This window comes from Oncorhynchus mykiss, chromosome 5, assembly GCF_057628025.1.
Source record: "Oncorhynchus mykiss isolate SJ-2025 chromosome 5, ASM5762802v1, whole genome shotgun sequence".
NCBI classification, from domain to species: domain Eukaryota; kingdom Metazoa; phylum Chordata; class Actinopteri; order Salmoniformes; family Salmonidae; genus Oncorhynchus; species Oncorhynchus mykiss.
This window is the reverse complement of record NC_143026.1, coordinates 79,324,319-79,342,296: the sequence shown is the minus strand read 5'-3', so window position 1 is coordinate 79,342,296 and position 17,978 is coordinate 79,324,319. Positions and strand designations below refer to the sequence as shown.

Below are 17,978 nucleotides of genomic sequence, written 5' to 3'. Positions count from 1 at the left end.
TCAGGGATTATCTGTAGGAATGCCATAGCTAGCATCCCATCCTGCTACCCAGCCACCTCTCTGGACCACAGATTGGAGTCTTTAGTAATGCCATCTACTACAGCACACTGCATCATTGATACTATTCATATACTGCTCTGAGACCACTGAGGCACTGGTTTCATGTGGCTGTAATGTGGCTGCTGTAGTGTGGCTCTGGTGTGTACACAAGTGGGTTGTCACTACACCAGAAGAAGCAGGTTTCTGAGAGGTCCAACTAACGACGAGCTCTGACCTGTGGTGTGTAACTATAATTATGACACTACCTGCTTCTCTTTAGACATTACTACACAGATAAACCACATCAACGGTTGAGATACCTAAGACCTACTTTGGTGAAACTATGGTCTTTACTATGGTTACTTGTTATAGATATTATCAATGACTGTATTGCTAATACACTGTGTGAAATAGACACTGGCTATATTCAGATAATTGTAAGAAGAGAGACTGGGCTGAGCTGTGAGAACAAATCTCATATCATCTATTATCAGCCTATCGATCCTCTGCACTACTACTGAATCAGAAGCTAATCCTGCCACCGATACACAGTCACTAACCGCCAGTCCCTAACTGGTAGGCCAATGGGAAAATCAGTCTCTAACTGGTAGGCCAATGGGAAAATCAGTCCCTAACTGGTAGGCTAATGGCCATGAGAGAATAAGCAGGTCCTTTATCTATCCTCCGCACTACTAAACTGCCTAGCAACAAGATGGCTTGGCCTTACGCCTGGGCCTAAAAATGTGTCTGAAACCTGATACTACAATGATAGTACAATGAGCTCTCAAGGCTCGGGGGACATTAGAGCCCCACAGGAACAATACAGACGTGTTATCAGTGCGACTAGATGCTTGACGCTGCCGGACTGACAGTGGGTGATGTGCAAAATGGAGGGACCAAAAATAGGGTCCGGGAGTAAAAAAAGAAAGTTGAACTGCACCCTCATGGGTACTAATCTCAGACAGCCTGATGCTATCTGGGACTGGGAGACAGAGCAGGCAGCTAGTCAGCCATGCAGGGAAAAGACACAGGCTCTCTGATCTAGTGTAAAATCTCCACCCATAGAAAAACAAACATAGTACACTCAGAAGAACCTTAAATGGGATGGTTCTTCGAAGAACCACACACACTCAACACCTTATTTTATGCAAATAAAGTATTGTTCCTTATTTGCATATTTCCCAGGGTACCATTCGAGTGAATATTGTAGTTATCAGTACCACCTAAGACTGTGTTTGCTACTGACAGACATGGTGGTTGCATTCATTCATTTTCAGTCCTGTGGCCTTTGCCAAGTGAGATCCTAAGTGAATATGTTATCATTAATAATTAAAGTTAAATTATTTAAGACAATACAATGCATATTACAATCAATATAGGTCTTATTTTGATGGCCTAGTTTTAGCCTAATACAGTGGCCTGAAACACATGGTTTACAGGCCACATCATGCCTTGCAAGTCACAGTATGCTGGCTTGCAAAGTGATGTGTAACTCATATTGGAATCTAGCCAGAGAGGGGATATCCAACATTTTGAGAGAAAAAAATCCCCAGCAACCTGGATTCAGAATGACTGCCAGGGTTGGGAAGACTAAGATGATACTACATCTAAACTAAAGTATTTAAACTGGAATAACCATTTCAGTAACGGATGCAAGTCCAACTACTAACAGATTGGATTCGTTTCGAAAAATGTATGTTTATATTGGAGTAACATAAGATTAATAAAAACATAGATATTGAAACAAATAATTATAATAATCAACCTGCAATGGAGCATGCTGGGAAATATAATAAAGATGGGTGTGGTTTTGTTTCAACTCTGGTTATCAACACCAACAGTGGGGTTATTTCATTCCACTGAATGTTAATTGAACTCTTTAGTGTTCATTTAACTATTGAATCAACACTAGAAAGTGAAAGATCTACACTAGTTAACACTGGCCAATTTGCTGTGTGCTATGAAAGGAACACATCTGGAGACATTTCAAGAACATTTCAGAATTCTGAAGAACTGTAGATGCAACGCAACAGGAATGACAGTCAAGCAGGTTTGAGTATTGACCGTAAGAGGTGCCATATTGATTCTAAGTGATTCTCATGATGATGACAGATTTACTGTGCAGTTATTTGTTGTTCAGACAGAATAATGGGGAATAGTGGGGTGCCTTTAGGTGGACAACAAGGTGTTTTATTTACAATCTACTCAACCGGATAGAAGGGTTCTTAGCCACTGAGTCACCAACAATGCAGTTTTACGAAAAATAAGTGTTAAGAAAGTATTTACTAAAATAAACTGAAGTAAAAAAATAAATACAAAATAATTAAAGAGCAACAATAAAATAACAGTAGCGAGGCTATATACAGGGGATATATGTTCTTCCACAGAGCTCTGTGAAGGGAAGTAGTGAATTAGGTGGTCGGCTGAGGTTATACCCAGAACAATAATGTCACACAGACTCTTTTCTCACCCTTTCCTCCGTATCTTCCTTCCCACCTGGGCTTTGATGTGAAGGCAATCAGGTTATCTTGTCTTTCAGTTTCTGTAGTGTATCTCACCAAGAGTCACACTTTCAGAGTCGTGCTGTGTGTGGCCTGTCCCACACAACACAACAGACAGATTCCCAATCAGTCAGAAAGTGACCAAAGCTTTGTGAGTAAGATGTCTTTGATGTAAGATTTCCTAAGACACAGCGGCAGTCCATCTATGGCTTCCAGCGCATGTACACCCTGCAGTGAGAGGGAAGGTGAACAACATCCATGGATTAAGTCTTGCTTTGAAGTTTATTTATTCTTCATATAATACCGCCGTAAGCCAGTCAATAGATGGATGACAGGCAAAGTCAAGATCCCAGGTGTGTTTACACATTGACATTGACGTGCATCATTTCCTTTCAGGAAGCATACTGTGTATTTGATCTTAATTCAACATATTTGTTTTTCATTCGATCATTATCAGTGTCTTCACAAAACTGGGGTCATTTGTAGCCTAGCAGTAAATATGAGATCATCTATGCACACTATTCTTTCAGCAGGCAACAGGGTGACATGTGAGAGAGTAGGAGAGAGTGTCTGTCTGGAGAGTAGTCAAAGGGAGAATCTGTCTGGAGAGTAGTCAAAGGGAGAATCTGTCTGGAGAGTAGTCAAAGGGAGAATCTGTCTGGCACAGTGTGTATGACCAGATGCCACATCAATGAAACGCTCCACCATCTGGTTCTATTAATACACAGTGCACAAACACACACACACACACACACACACACACACACACACACACACACACACACACACACACAGAGGAGGATAAAGGGCGGAGGAACGGGGAGGAGGGGTGTCATGCAAACTAAATCTGTTGCATGCAGTCCATTTACCTTGAAGCAGCGTAATGAAAAGGGCCTCGCACGCAACACTCTCTCCGGGTCCATTAGAGGCATTTTATCTTACTTTAGAACAATCAGGACAGCTAAGCAAATTAAACAGATTCTCTCTCTCTTTGCTACCCAGCAATGGAAAAGCTCACAAGCTGGTAAGGGTGGTGGTGAGGGACATTCATTTTCATGTGTCCCTCTATGTTGCTAACTTGCTTAAACGTCATTCGACATACTTTCCGAACAGCTACAATTCATAAACACCTGTAAACATTCTAGCTGTCATCATGCAGGATGACCTGAAAACAAAGACTCAGAGAGGTTGACTGCTGCTTGGCTTGCAGAGCGAGTGATACCCTCTTGGCATAGTTGAGCATTACAGATCAGATCATTAACTTTTAGTCAACCCTGTCTGCTCTGGCACATCTCAACACTAAGCCTCAGTGCTATGCCTTATCTATTGTATCCATCACAGCCAAATGCAATTCCACTTGCATGGAAGCGTTTGACTGTCTCTCATCCTTTTGTTAACCTGCCCCTATCGTGTTCTGGTGTCGGCTTTAGAGAGATAAAAGTGTGAGGGTTGAGACAGTGTTGAGGAGGGCTGAGGAGGGGAGGGCTGAGGTGGGGAGGGCTGAGGAGCGCTGAACAGAGGGGGGGGCTGAGAAGGGGGGGGGTGACGAGGGGAGGGCTGAGGAGCGCTGAGGAGGGAAGAGCTGAGGTGGGGAGGGCTGAGGAGGGGAGGGTTGAGAAGGGCTGAAGGGGGGGGGGGGGGCTGAGGAGGGGAGGGTTGAGAAGGGCTGAGGAGGGGGGGGGGGGCTGAGGAGGGGAGGGCTGAGGAAGGGATGAGAGCTCTTTGTGTGTGGCAGGCTCTAGGAAGGGGCTGAAGAGGGGGGGCTGAGGAGTGCTGAGGTGGAGAAGAGCTGAGGTGGGGAGGGCTGAGGAGCACTGAGGAGGGAAGGACTGAGGTGGGGAGGGCTGAGGAGCACTAAGGTGGGGAGGGCTGAGGAGGGAAGGACTGAGGTGGGGAGAGCTGGGCGGAGGCTGAGGGGGGGGGGCTGACGAGGGGAGGGCTGACGAGGGGAGGGCTGACGAGGGGAGGGCTGAGGAGGGGAGAGGTGGGGAGGGCTGAGGAGGTGGGGAGGGCTGACGAGGGGAGGGCTGACGAGGGGGGGGCTGACGAGGGGAGGGCTGACGAGGGGAGGGCTGACGAGCGGAGGGCTGACGAGGGGGGGGCTGACGAGGGGAGGGCTGACGAGGGGAGGGCTGAGGAGGGAAGAGCTGGGGGGGGGGTTGAGAGGGGGGGACTGACGAGGGGAAGGCTGACGAGGGGAGGGCTGAGGAGGGGAGGGCTGACGAGGGGAGGGCTGAGGAGGGGAGAGCTGGGGGGGGCTGAGGAGGTGGGGAGGGCTGACGAGGGGAGGGCTGACGAGGGGAGAGCTGCGAAAGGGATGAGCGCTCATCTTTGTGTGTGGCAGGTTCTAGGAAGGGGCTGAAGAGGGGGGGCTGAGGAGTGCTGAGGAGGGGAAGGCTGAGGAGGGGGGCTGATGAGAGGCGGGCAGAGGAGAAGGGGCTGAGGAGCACTGAGGAGGGGAGGGCTGACGAGGGGAGGGCTGACGAGAGGAGGGCTGACAAGGGGAGGGCTGAGGATGAGGGACTGAGGAGCGCTGAGGTGGGGAGGGCTGTGGAGTGCTGAAGAGGGGAGGGCTGAGGAGGGGAGGGCTGAGGAGAGGAGGGCTGAGGAGTGCTGAAGAGGGGAGGGCTGAGGGGAGGGCTGAGGAGAGGAGGGCTGAGGAGGGGAGGGCGGAGGTGCACTGAAGAGGGGAGGGCTGAGGAGAGCTGAGGAGGGAAGAGCTGAGGTGGGGAGGGCTGACGAGGGGAGGGCTGAGGAGGGGAGGACTGAGGAGGGGAGAGCTGGGGGAGGGCTGAGGAAGGGATGAGAGCTCATCTTTGTGTGTGGCAGGTTCTAGGAAGGGGCTGAGGAGGGGAAGGTTGAGGGGGGGGGCTGACAAGGGGCGGGCTGAGGAGGGGAGGGCTGAGGAGCGCTGAGGAGGGAGGGCTGAGGAGGGGAGGGCTGAGGAGCGCTGAGGAGGGAAGGACTGAGGAGGGGAGGGCTGACGAAAGGAGGGCTGACAAGGGGAGGGCTGTGGAGGGGAGGAGTGAGGATCGCTGAAAAGGGGAGGGCTGAGGAGGGGAGCTGAGGAGAGCAGGGCTGAGGTGAGGAGGGCTGAGGAGGGGAGGGCTGAGGAGGGGAGGGCTGAGGTGAGGGGGCTGAGGAGGGGAGGGCTGACGAGGGGAGGGCTGAGGAAGGGATGAGAGCTCATCTTTGTGTGTGGCAGCGTCTAGGACCTCAGGTGGTTAATAAGAAAAGGAAACGTTGTGTTTGTTCTTGCTCAGGTAGTTATTGCAAATAATGACATACTAACTGCCACCAAACTGACACAGAACACGGTGCAGCTCTCATCATCTTCCAACTCCTCTTAAGCTCTCAAAGCCAGGGTAATACCAGTATCCTGTTTCTCAAGTCATGTAACTTTGCGAAATGTCTATAAGCACTCAGACAGCTTACTATTTACAAAACCTGTAACTCAGTAACATCTCTATTATGAGGTAGGTGTGATGAGATGTTATCACCTCTTCCAACTTGATAAGTGAGTATCTCAATCAGAAAGACAGCTGGGTTCCTCCAGCCCTTTCTGAAACAGTGAGGTGATGCTAGCCTGGTTCCAGAGCTGTTGGTGCTGTCATACAACGACCATAGGAGTTGGCTATAAAGCACAAACAGATATGGGACCAGGCTAATATTCTGCTGCTTCTGGGTGGTGGTGTTTCATTCCTTTCCCTACAGTGATATAACTAATGTGGGTCATTAAGTGGAAAGCAGGAAATCCATGCTAAGCAGGGCAGTCAGTGACTGTAACTACTTACTGTGTGCTACACTGCCAGACCAGACTAGGCGGAGGCCACTGTTTCCTGTTGAGTAAGAGGTTTGAAAGGACTGAGGCCTCTAGTCTACTACTGGTCTGATACCGGTGACTGTAAAACCCACCTGGGAGAAAAACTTCTGTGACTGCACGGCACACAGAGCTGGCTTGAAGTTACAGCAGTTTGACCGCATAGGCTTAAATCCCCCAGAGGATTGAGAAATGAGCTGAGGAGCCCCCTCCACACACACACAAATGTGTGCACGCACACACACACGCATGCACACACACACGCATGTACACACACATGCACACGCACCCACACGCATGCACACGCACATACACATGCACACACACACGCATGCACGCACACACACGCATGCACACGCACACACACGCATGCACACACATGCACACACGCACACACGCATGCACACACACATGCACACACACACACACGCATGCACACGCACACACACACACGCATGCACACACACACACACGCATGCACACGCACACACACACATGCACACGCACACACGCATGCGCACGCACACACATGCATGCACACGCACACACACATGCACACACACACACGCATGCACACGCATACACGCACACACACACACAAAAGCAACTTCCTGTTGCCTGGAGCAGTTCTGTATTTCAGAGCAGAATTAGAGTAGTTGGATCTCAACAACCAACAGCCAATGACTCGCCTGTGTCTAGACAGATCAGAGGCCCCGACTGACTGCAGTAGTGGCTCACTGGATAGGAATCCAGCTGGCCCACAACCCCTCATTGTTATACTACCTTGTGCTGCTTCTCTCACGTTGACTGCACCAGAGAGTTACTTAATTCACAGTCCTAAATGCTATAATGGTGAACATCTCTTACCCTACTACACGTAAATGCAACCCCCCAGCTGTGCAGTACAGCTGGCAATATATATGACCTATTTCTTAATAGCTTGGACTATTTTGCTGAACTACACAATTCTGTCAGCATTATGACAAAAATATACCTTTCAGTTCTTGTGTAAAAGGAAGTACTGTTGAGTTCCTATCTAAAGCAGAGCAGACAGGACATTCTCACCAGTCTGAATTTGTTAAGGAGCTTTTTGGTCCTAGTTTTGGCGCTCCGGTACCGCTTGCCGTGCGGTAGCATAGAAAACAGACTATAACTTGGGTGACTGGAGTCTCTGACAATTTTTTGGGCCTTCCTCTGACTTGAACCCGAATCGAACATCTCTGCCAAAGGTGCATCAACAAAGTCCTGAGTAAAGGGTCTGACTACTTATGTGAATGTGATATTTTAGTTTGACATTTTTTATAAATGTGCAAACTTTCTAAAAACCTGTTTTTGCTTCGTCATTATGGGGTATTGTGATGTCATTATGGGTTATTGTGATGTCATTATATGGTATTGTGATGTCATTATGGGGTATTGTGATGTCATTATGGGGTATTGTGTGTAGATTGATGAGGGGAAAAAACGATTTCATCCACTTTAGAATAAGGCTGTGAGATAACAAAATGTCAAGGGGTCTGAATACTTTCTGGATGTACTGAACATGCCTTATGAAAGAACAATATTCAAAAGTATGTCTCATCAGAATGAGGTGGTTCCACTAACAGATACACTCAGTATCTAATGCTCCTTCCATTTCCTGCTGTGCTGTTTCATTCTGTGGCAAAACATTTGTGTACATCATGTGCAAAGTTCAACTGCTGTGTGTAATCCCTTCAAGGTAGCTGGCAGAGAGGGGTGTCACCTTTCCTCTATTTACCACAAGACATTCCTGACTGCCAGAGCTGGAACAAGAAGACATGCAATGTATATCAATACCTCCAGGGAACAAGCATGAGGGGAATACAGGGTGGGTGATTTGTAAAAAGATGATGCTTCTTTATAATGCATGTCCTTCCTGTTGCATTCAGGATTTAAGCCCTATTAACGATTCCATTCCAGACCCTATGGGCCCTGGTCAAAAGTAGTGCACCATATAGGGAATAGGATGCCATTTGGGAAACAGACAAGGACTCCCTTCTAGTAGGCCATCATTATGCAATTCAAATGATAGGCTAGAACTGACAATTCTCAGCCAAATAGCCCAGGGGCCTGTGTACCTTCAGACTATTTGATTAAGAATGACTGACATCTACATTGCAAATGACAACAACAAAAGAGGTGGAGGTGAGGTGTATGTCACGTTGCCTATGGACGGAAGGGGTTTGAGTCTCAAAAGCAAACAAAACACAAAAACACCTGAAGTCCCTGTTTGTATTATACTAATGGAGAGGACAAAGAGCATGAAACTGTAGAGATGAGACACTGACAGCACCCCAAATGACACCCTATTCCCTATGTAGTGTACTACAGAGCCCTAGTAGTGCACTATATAGGGAATATGAGTAGTGCACTATATAGGGAATATGAGTAGTGCACTATATAGGGAATATGAGTAGTGCACTATATAGGGCATATGAGTAGTGCACTATATAGGGAATAGGGTGCCAATTGGTATGCATCCACTGCCAGCAGGCTGAGGTGGGGCCATTGTTGATGACACATAATTTGGCCTTTTGGAATGGAATATGGGCATTCTGAGGATGAGAACTACACACACACACACATTTTTTTCAGTCTCTTATCTTTCATATAACATGCATGCTCAGTGTTCTTTCTGTTATCTGTCAAATGCTGTAAGTCCGATCATCATGACTATATACAGTACTAACTGGGCCATAACTCATTTAGTTGTAAACATAAAACGTAAAGTTACTGTAAATTGTTAGCACAAGAACATTGAGATGATGATACTTTTTATGATGGTATATGGCACAAGAGAAAATACATTTGTAAAGAGTGTGAAACAGTAAAGTATGTTTTAAAGGACCTTCTGTAAGGGTGAAACAGTAAAGTATGTTTTAAAGGACCTTCTGTAAAGGTGAAACAGTAAAGTATGTTTTAAAGGACCTTCTGTAAAGGTGAAACAGTGACGTATGTTTTAAAGGACCTTCTGTAAAGGTGAAACAGTAAAGTATGTTTTAAAGGACCTTCTGTAAAGGTGAAACAGTAGCGTATGTTTTAAAGGACCTTCTGTAAGGGTGAAACAGTAAAGTATGTTTTAAAGGACCTTCTGTAAAGGTGAAACAGTAAAGTAGGTTTTAAAGGACCTTCTGTAAGGGTGAAACAGTAAAGTATGTTTTAAAGGACCTTCTGTAAGGGTGAAACAGTAAAGTATGTTTTAAAGGACCTTCTGTAAGGGTGAAACAGTAAAGTATGTTTTAAAGGACCTTCTGTAAGGGTGAAACAGTAAAGTATGTTTTAAAGGACCTTCTGTAAGGGTGAAACAGTAAAGTATGTTTTAAAGGACCTTCTGTAAGGGTGAAACAGTAAAGTATGTTTTAAAGGACCTTCTGTAAGGGTGAAACAGTAAAGTATGTTTTAAAGGACCTTCTGTAAGGGTGAAACAGTAAAGTATGTTTTAAAGGACCTTCTGTAAAGGTGAAACAGTAAAGTATGTTTTAAAGGACCTTCTGTAAGGGTGAAACAGTAAAGTATGTTTTAAAGGACCTTCTGTAAGGGTGAAACAGTAAAGTATGTTTTAAAGGACCTTCTGTAAGGGTGAAACAGTAAAGTATGTTTTAAAGGACCTTCTGTAAGGGTGAAACAGTAAAGTATGTTTTAAAGGACCTTCTGTAAAGGTGAAACAGTAAAGTATGTTTTAAAGGACCTTCTGTAAGGGTGAAACAGTAAAGTATGTTTTAAAGGACCTTCTGTAAGGGTGAAACAGTAAAGTATGTTTTAAAGGACCTTCTGTAAGGGTGAAACAGTAAAGTATGTTTTAAAGGACCTTCTGTAAGGGTGAAACAGTAAAGTATGTTTTAAAGGACCTTCTGTAAGGGTGAAACAGTAAAGTATGTTTTAAAGGACCTTCTGTAAGGGTGAAACAGTAAAGTATGTTTTAAAGGACCTTCTGTACGGGTGAAACAGTAAAGTATGTTTTAAAGGACCTTCTGTAAGGGTGAAACAGTAAAGTATGTTTTAAAGGACCTTCTGTAAGGGTGAAACAGTAAAGTATGTTTTAAAGGACCTTCTGTAAAGGTGAAACAGTGAAACAAACAGAAGCACAGTGCACAAACAAGATGAATCATGCAGATTTGATGATGCACATGCAATTAATAGTTTAGAGAAAACACAAACTCATTAAAGTGATAATATGCAAAGCTAGTGTCCATGTACAAGTTCAAGAAGAACCTGTTCAAAGATATGTAAGGGCCAATCAACGAGGTGCTATGCGTTCCATGGAGTTGCATTATTTTCCAGAGAATGCATAGAGCCCTGAGTTGATTATCCCTTTTTTCATGCCATGGCTATAATTCTAATAATAAACAAACAAACTTGCTAGTTTTGTTAACCAAACATCAGTCCTAACCTAGCAGTATGAAAATCGAATTCATCAATGCCAGTAATGTTTTCAATTCAACCTTTGCTTTCAAAAGCAGCTCAAACATAGAAGGTGTAAGAATGAACTATAACCATTGAATTTACCCTGCAAATATACAGTGCGTTATAGGGAAATAATACATGCCTTAGAATGCCCTTCAAGCCATTCATAAACAAGTATTCAACAATGCCACAGTATGAATTTAGATACAACAACATGCTCCATAGAAACAACATTCCAGGTGGACTCCCTCTTATGGCAGTAAAACAATCAGCTCAAAGTACAGGAGGTGCAGGGTTTGAGCAGAAATGGCATGTGATAAGTTTGCACCAATTGTGGATTGCTTTGCACATGTTGTACATTGTGCAATAAGGCTTTTTTTTAAGATTTTGGGGGATTCTTTGTGTGTGTGTGTGTGTGTGTGTGTGTGTGTGTGTGTGTGTGTGTGTGTGTGTGTGTGTGTGTGTGTGTGTGTGTGTGTGTGTGTGTGTGTGTGTGTGATCTGTGTCCAAGGTTTGACTGGTTTTAGTAGTGGTGTCTTGAAGACATAAAGGTCTCCAGCTTTGACAACGGGTGGGGCTTCACCACAATCCGTGTAGCCATTTGAATAGCTGTTCAGGAGACTTATGACTTATGGCTTGAGGGTAAAAGCTGTTAAGAAGCCTTTTGGACCAAGACTTGGCGCTCCGGTACCGCTTGCCGTGCGGTAGCAGAGAGAACAGTATATGACTAGGGTGGCTGGACTCTTTGGAGATGTTAAGGGCCTTCTTCTGACACCGTCTGGTATAGAGGTCCTGCATGGCAGTGGTGTACTGGGCCGTACACACTACCCTCTGTAGTGCCGTGCTTCCGGAGGCCGACCAGTTGCCATACCAGGCAGTGACGCAACCAGTCAGGATGTTCTCGATGGTGCAGCTGTATAACTTTTTGAGGATCTGAGGACCCATGCCAAATCTTTTCAGTATTGTTAGGGGGAATAGGTGTTGCCATGCCCTCTTCACAACTGTATTGGTGTGTTTGGACCGTGATAGTTCATTGGTGATGTGGACAACAAGGAACTTGCGGCTCTCAACCTGCTCCACTACAGCCCCATTGATGAGAATGGGGGCGTGCTCGGTCCTCCTTTTCCTGTAGTCCACAATCATCTCTTTTGTCTTGATCACGCTGAGGGAGAGGTTGTTATCCTGGCACCACACTGCCAGGTCTCTGACCTCCTCCCTATAGGCTGTCTCATCATTGTTTGTGGCATACCACTGTTGTGTTGTCGGCAAACTTAATGATGGTTTTGGGAGTCGTGCTTGACCATGCAGTCATGGGTGAACAGGGAGTACAGGAGGGGACAGAGCATGCACCCCTGAGGCGCCCCCGTATTGAGGATCAGCGTGGCAGATGAGCATGCACTAATCCACAGGTGAAACTTGTTTTCATTAATCATCCTTGAGATGTTTCTACAACTTGATTGGTGTCCACCTGTGGTAAATTCAACTGATTGGAAAGGATTTGGAAAGGCACACACCTGTCTATATAAGGTCCCACAGTTGACTGTGCATGTCAGAGCAAAAACCAAGCCATGAGGTCAAAGGAATTCTCCGCAGAGCTCCGAGACAGGATTGTGTCGTGGCACAGATCTGATGAAGGGTACCAAAAAATGTCTGCAGCATTGAAGGTCCCCAAGAACACAGTGGCCTCATCATTCTTAAATGGAAGAAGTTTGGAACCACCAAGACTCTTCCTAGAGCTGGCCAAACTGAGCAATTAGGGGAGAAGGGCCTTGGTCAGGGAGGTGAACAAGAACCTGATGGTCACTCTGACAAAACTCCAGAGTTCCTCTATGGAGATGGGAGAACCTTCCAGAAGGACAACCATCTCTGCAGCACTCCACCAATCAGGGCTTTATGGTAGAGAGGCCAGACAGAAGCCACTCCCCAGTAAAAAGGCACATGACAGCCCGCTTGGAGTTTGCGAAAAGGCAACTAAAGGATTCAGACCATAAGAAACAAAATGATCTGGTCTGATGAAACCAATATTTAATTATTTGGCCTCAATGCCAAGTGTCACTTCTGGAGGAAACCTGGCACCATCTTCTATGGTGAAGCATGGTGGTGGCAGCATCATGCTGTGGGGATGTTTGTCAGTGGCAGGGACTGGGAGACTAGTCAGGATCGAGGGAAAGATGAACAGAGTAAAGTACAGAGAGATCCTTGATGAAAACCTGCTTCAGAGTGCTCAAGACCTCCGACTGAGGCGAGGGTTTACCTTCTGACTCTAACCACACAGCCAAGGCTTTAAGACAAGTCTCTGAATGTCCTTGAGCCCAGCCAGATCCCGGATTTGAACCTGATCTAACAGCTCTGGAGAGACCTGAAAATAGCTGTGCAGCGATGCTCCACATCCAACCTGACAGAGTTTGAGAGGATCCGCAGAGAAGAATCTGAGAAAGTCCCCAAATACAGGTGTGCCAAGCTTGTAGCGTCATACCCAAGAAGACTCGGTGCTGTAATCGCTGCCAGTACTCACTACTCAAAGTAATGAGTAAAGGGTATGAATACTTATGTAAATGTGATAGTTTTTTATTTTTAATACATTTGCAAAATTTTCTAAAAACCTGTTTTTGCTTTGTCATAATGCGCTATTGTGTGTAGATTGATGAGGGTAAAAAAAACTAGCGAATACATTTTAGAATAAGGCTGTAACGTAACACAATGTGGAAAAAGACAAGGGTTCTGAATACTTTCCGAACGCACTATATAATACTTCAGATCTGAATACTTTCCGAATGTACTGTATATTACTTCAGATCTGAATACTTTCAGAATGCACTATATAATATTTCAGATCTGAATACTTTCAGAATGCACTATATAATACTTCAGATCTGAATACTTTCCGAATGCACTATATAATACTTCAGATCTGAATACTTTCCAAATGCACTATATAATACTTCAGATCTGAATACTTTCAGAATGCACTATATAATACTTCAGATCTGATTCCACACTGGGACACAGGTCAAACGTGCAGCTCACAAAGTCTCTGGTGGTCAGGCTACAACACAACAGACAGCTACTCCAGGCATAGGAATAACTTATTTTCTGGTCCTAAAGTATCTTTTCTTTTACAGGCTACACCTGAGGGAGGAAGTAAAGATTTGTGTGGTAGACCCTAGTTAAGACTTTAAAACAGTTTGCACTGGAAATGTCTTTCCTTATTTGGAGGGAATGTGAAAAGTCTGGAATGAGAACGAGTATGATCTAATCATGGCATCATCAGTAGCACTCTGGGGAAAGGATGGGGGTTGGTGGGGATGCATGATACCATTCCCTATCATGCCACTGTGGAAAGAGAGATACTCACTAGGCCTACCACCTGACTGAGTCTATATCACTGCTAACAGAATACAGAAGTAAAAAGGAGAGCGAGGGGTAGAGAATAACAAAACAGGCTGACCTCACTGACTGGAATGCCACCCATCCTCCTCCCCCAGAGTGGACTTTAGAGCAGAGGATGGACACTCTCGCTCTCTCTCTCTCTCTCTCTCTCTCTCTCTCTCTCTCTCTGTCTCTCTCTCTCTCTCGTTCTGCCACCCCCCCCCCCCCCCTCTCTCTCTCTCTGTTGGGAGGGTAAGAGGAAGGAACTGTTGTTCTCATAACAAGCCAGCATGACTTCTCTCTTCTTGGAAGCCACCTGACTGACTGCACCCTGAAATCCTGCAGAATTACTCACTGCACTCACCTCTAGCCCTGCTTACAACTCACTCAAACATTCACACAAAGGACAAAGTTTGATGCTGTATACACTGCAGTGCACTCAAACATATGCACGGTACACAGAGTGTACAAAACATTAGGAACACCTTCCTAATATTGAGTTGCACACCGTTTGCCCTCAGAACAGCCTCAATTAGTCGGGCCATGGACTCTACATGGTGTCGAACGCATTCCACAGGGATGCTGGCCCATGTTGACTCAATGCTTCCCACAGTTGTGTCTAGTTAGCGGGATGTCCTTTGGGTGGTGGTAAATTTTTGATACACACGGGAAACTGTTGAGTGTGAAAAACCCAGCAGCGTTGCAGTTCTTGACACACTCAAATCAGTGCGCCTGGCACCTTCTACCGTACCCCGCTCAAAGGCACTTCAATCTTTTGTCTTGCCCGTTGACCTTCTGAATGGCACATATACACAATTCATGTCTCAATTGTCTCAAGGCTTAAAAATAATTATTTAACCTGTCTCCCCCCTTCATCTATACTGATTGAAGTGAATTTAACAGGTGACATCAATCAAGGATCATAGCTTTCACCTGGATTCACCTGGTCAGTCAGTCATGGAAAGAGCAGGTGTTCTTAATGTTTTGTACACAGTGTATTATGATATTCATTGATATTCAGTTAAGCAACATGGGGAAAACAAAATAGTCATGAATCAAAGAGACAAAAAATACAGACTTTTTACAGTTATTTTAACCCGCTATTTCTGTGCACCGTGCTAAACTTGGAGTACTGTATGTGAGAGTCCGTGTGGACAAGATGCTCACATGCAGAATAAAGAGCTGTATAGAAAAACTGCCTGCCTTCCTATTCCATATACTGTACATTCAATGACACCATTCATATGAAGCTGCTAAATATGTTCCTAATTTCCCGATGGTCATCTTTTCAACATTCTGTGGTCTTCGGGACTATCTAAAGATCTGTTTATGTACATAGACGTGCACACTTAACACCGATGATCACCTAAATCATGTATTGATGTCAATGGAAGATTTGTGCAAAAACTAGATATGTGCACAGATCTCAAGTTAGAAATCAGACCTATTATACAGTGCATTCAGAAAGTATTCAGACCCCTTCACCTTTTCCACATTTTGTTACGTTACAGCTATATTCTAAAATGGATTAAAATAAATACAAAATCTCATCAATCTACACACAATACCATATAATGACAATGTGAAACTGGTGAGACTATTCAGGATTGAGGAAACGATAGATGGAGCAAAGTACAGAGAGATCTCTGATGAAAACCTGCTCCAGAGCGCTCAGAACCTCAGACTGAGTCGAAGGTTCACCTTCAAACAGGATAACAACCCTAAGTACACAGCTAAGACAACGTAGGAGTGTCTTCGGGACTAGTCTCCGAATGTCCTTGAGTGGCCCAGCCAGAGCCCGGACTTGAACCAGATGGAACATCTCTCTGGAGAGACCTGAAAATATCTGTGCAGCAACGCTCCCCATCCAACCTGACAGAGCTTGGGAGGATCTGCAGAGAAGAATCTGAGAAACTCCTCAAATACAGATGTGCCAAGTTTGTAGCGTCATACCCATACCCTACTGTAATTGCTGCCAAAGGTGCTTAGTGTCTGAATACTTATGTAAACGTGAAATTTCAGTTTTAAATATTTTATAATTTTGCAAAACTTTTTCTGAAAACCTGTTTTTGCTTTGTCATTGTGGGGTATTGTGTGTAGATTGATGAAAACAGCGTCATCCATTTTAGAATAAGGCTGTAACGTAACAAAATGTGGAAAAAGTTAAGGGGTCTGAATACTTTCCAAATGCACTATATGAAGTGAGGATGTTGTGCAGATTAGTCTGAATCTTGTAATTGACTTCAATGTCACATGGATCATGGCCAAGCATTTTTCATTTAGTTTCTTGGAAATCATTGCATGACTCGAGCAAACTGAAAACAAAACAGTTCCTCAAACTGAACCGGGTGGGCCAATATCCCTTTTCTCCCAGTGAGACGGAGAGTGTCAGGTTACACATAGAGAGAGTGTCAGGTTACACATAGAGAGAGTGTCAGGTTACACATAGAGAGAGTGTCAGGTTACACATAGAGAGAGTGTCAGGTTACACATAGAGAGAGTGTCAGGTTACACATAGAGAGAGTGTCAGGTTACACATAGAGAGAGTCAGGTTACACATAGAGAGAGTGTCAGGTTACACATAGAGAGAGTGTCAGGTTACACATAGAGAGAGTGTCAGGTTACACATAGAGAGAGTGTCAGGTTACACAGAGAGTCAGGTTACACATAGAGAGAGTGTCAGGTTACACATAGAGAGAGTGTCAGGTTACACATAGAGAGAGTCAGGTTACACATAGAGAGAGTGTCAGGTTACACATAGAAAGAGTGTCAGGTTACACACAGAGAGAGTGTCAGGTTAAACATAGAGAGTGTCAGGTTACACATAGACAGAGTGTCAGGTTACACATAGAGAGAGTGTCAGGTTACACATAGGGAGAGTGTCAGGTTACACATAGAGAGAGTGTCAGGTTACACATAGAGAGAGCGTCAGGTTACACAGAGAGAGAGTCAGGTTAAACATGGAGAGAGTGTCAGGTTACACATAGAGAGAGCGTCAGGTTACACATAGAGAGAGCGTCAGGTTACACATAGAGAGAGTGTCAGGTTACACATAGAGAGAGAGAGAGAGAGAGAGAGAGAGAGAGAGAGAGAGACAGACAGACAGACAGACAGACAGACATACAGACAGACAGACAGACAGACAGACAGACAGAGAGAGAATGATTCCCATAAAACTAGTGCCCTTTACAGCTGTAGGATCCTAATTTGATCCAGTCTCCTACAGCTGTATGTGCACAAGATCATAGGAAAGGCTATATGAGAGAAAAAAGCATGCAGTGCCTCGTGTTGGAGACAGATCGAGATTGCGGGGGAAGTAAGAAATTACATTTTATTTTGTACGGTAGGGACAGTGTTGTGGTACTCGAGTCCTGTCTCAAGACCACATATTGAGTGTCTTGGTCTTGATGTCGTGATGGATCCAATTTACTCCATTTTACTCGGTCTTGGACAATGAGGACTTGTAATTTCTTTCAGAGACCAGCGGAGTATAAAAACGTAGAATTATCAGCTCCCATTCAGTCAGCGCATAAAACCGCGATTGCCATATCCACACTTTCATGACTAAGTAATATCTTATAGCCTATAGAAACCTGGACTTCCTACTTTACTCGTAACATTACTGTTGGCACATTCTTATTGGCAGACTCAACAGCCTTGGTTTCTCAAATGATTGCCTCGCCTGGTTAACCAACTACTTCTCTGATAGAGTTCAGTGTGTCAAATCAGAGGGCCTGTTGTCCGGACCTCTTGCAGTCTCTTGCAGTCTCCAGAGGGTTCAATTCTTGGGCGACTCTCTTCTCTATATACATCAATGATGTCAC

General features: G+C 44.9%; 1 protein-coding gene across 2 annotated transcripts in view; it reads right to left on the bottom strand.

Moving 5' to 3' along the window:
• gng12b (guanine nucleotide binding protein (G protein), gamma 12b) overlaps positions 1-17,978 on the bottom strand; it is a 70,659-nt gene that overhangs the window by 14,742 nt on the left and 37,939 nt on the right. The window contains exon 1 of one of the 2 annotated variants that reach the window (XM_036978451.2): positions 14,234-14,395. The exons of the other annotated variant lie outside the window; for it this stretch is intronic. The gene's annotated coding sequence lies outside the window, so the exon portion shown is untranslated. Of the gene's footprint in view, positions 1-14,233; positions 14,396-17,978 lie in introns of those variants that run through there. 2 annotated transcript variants of the gene reach the window in all.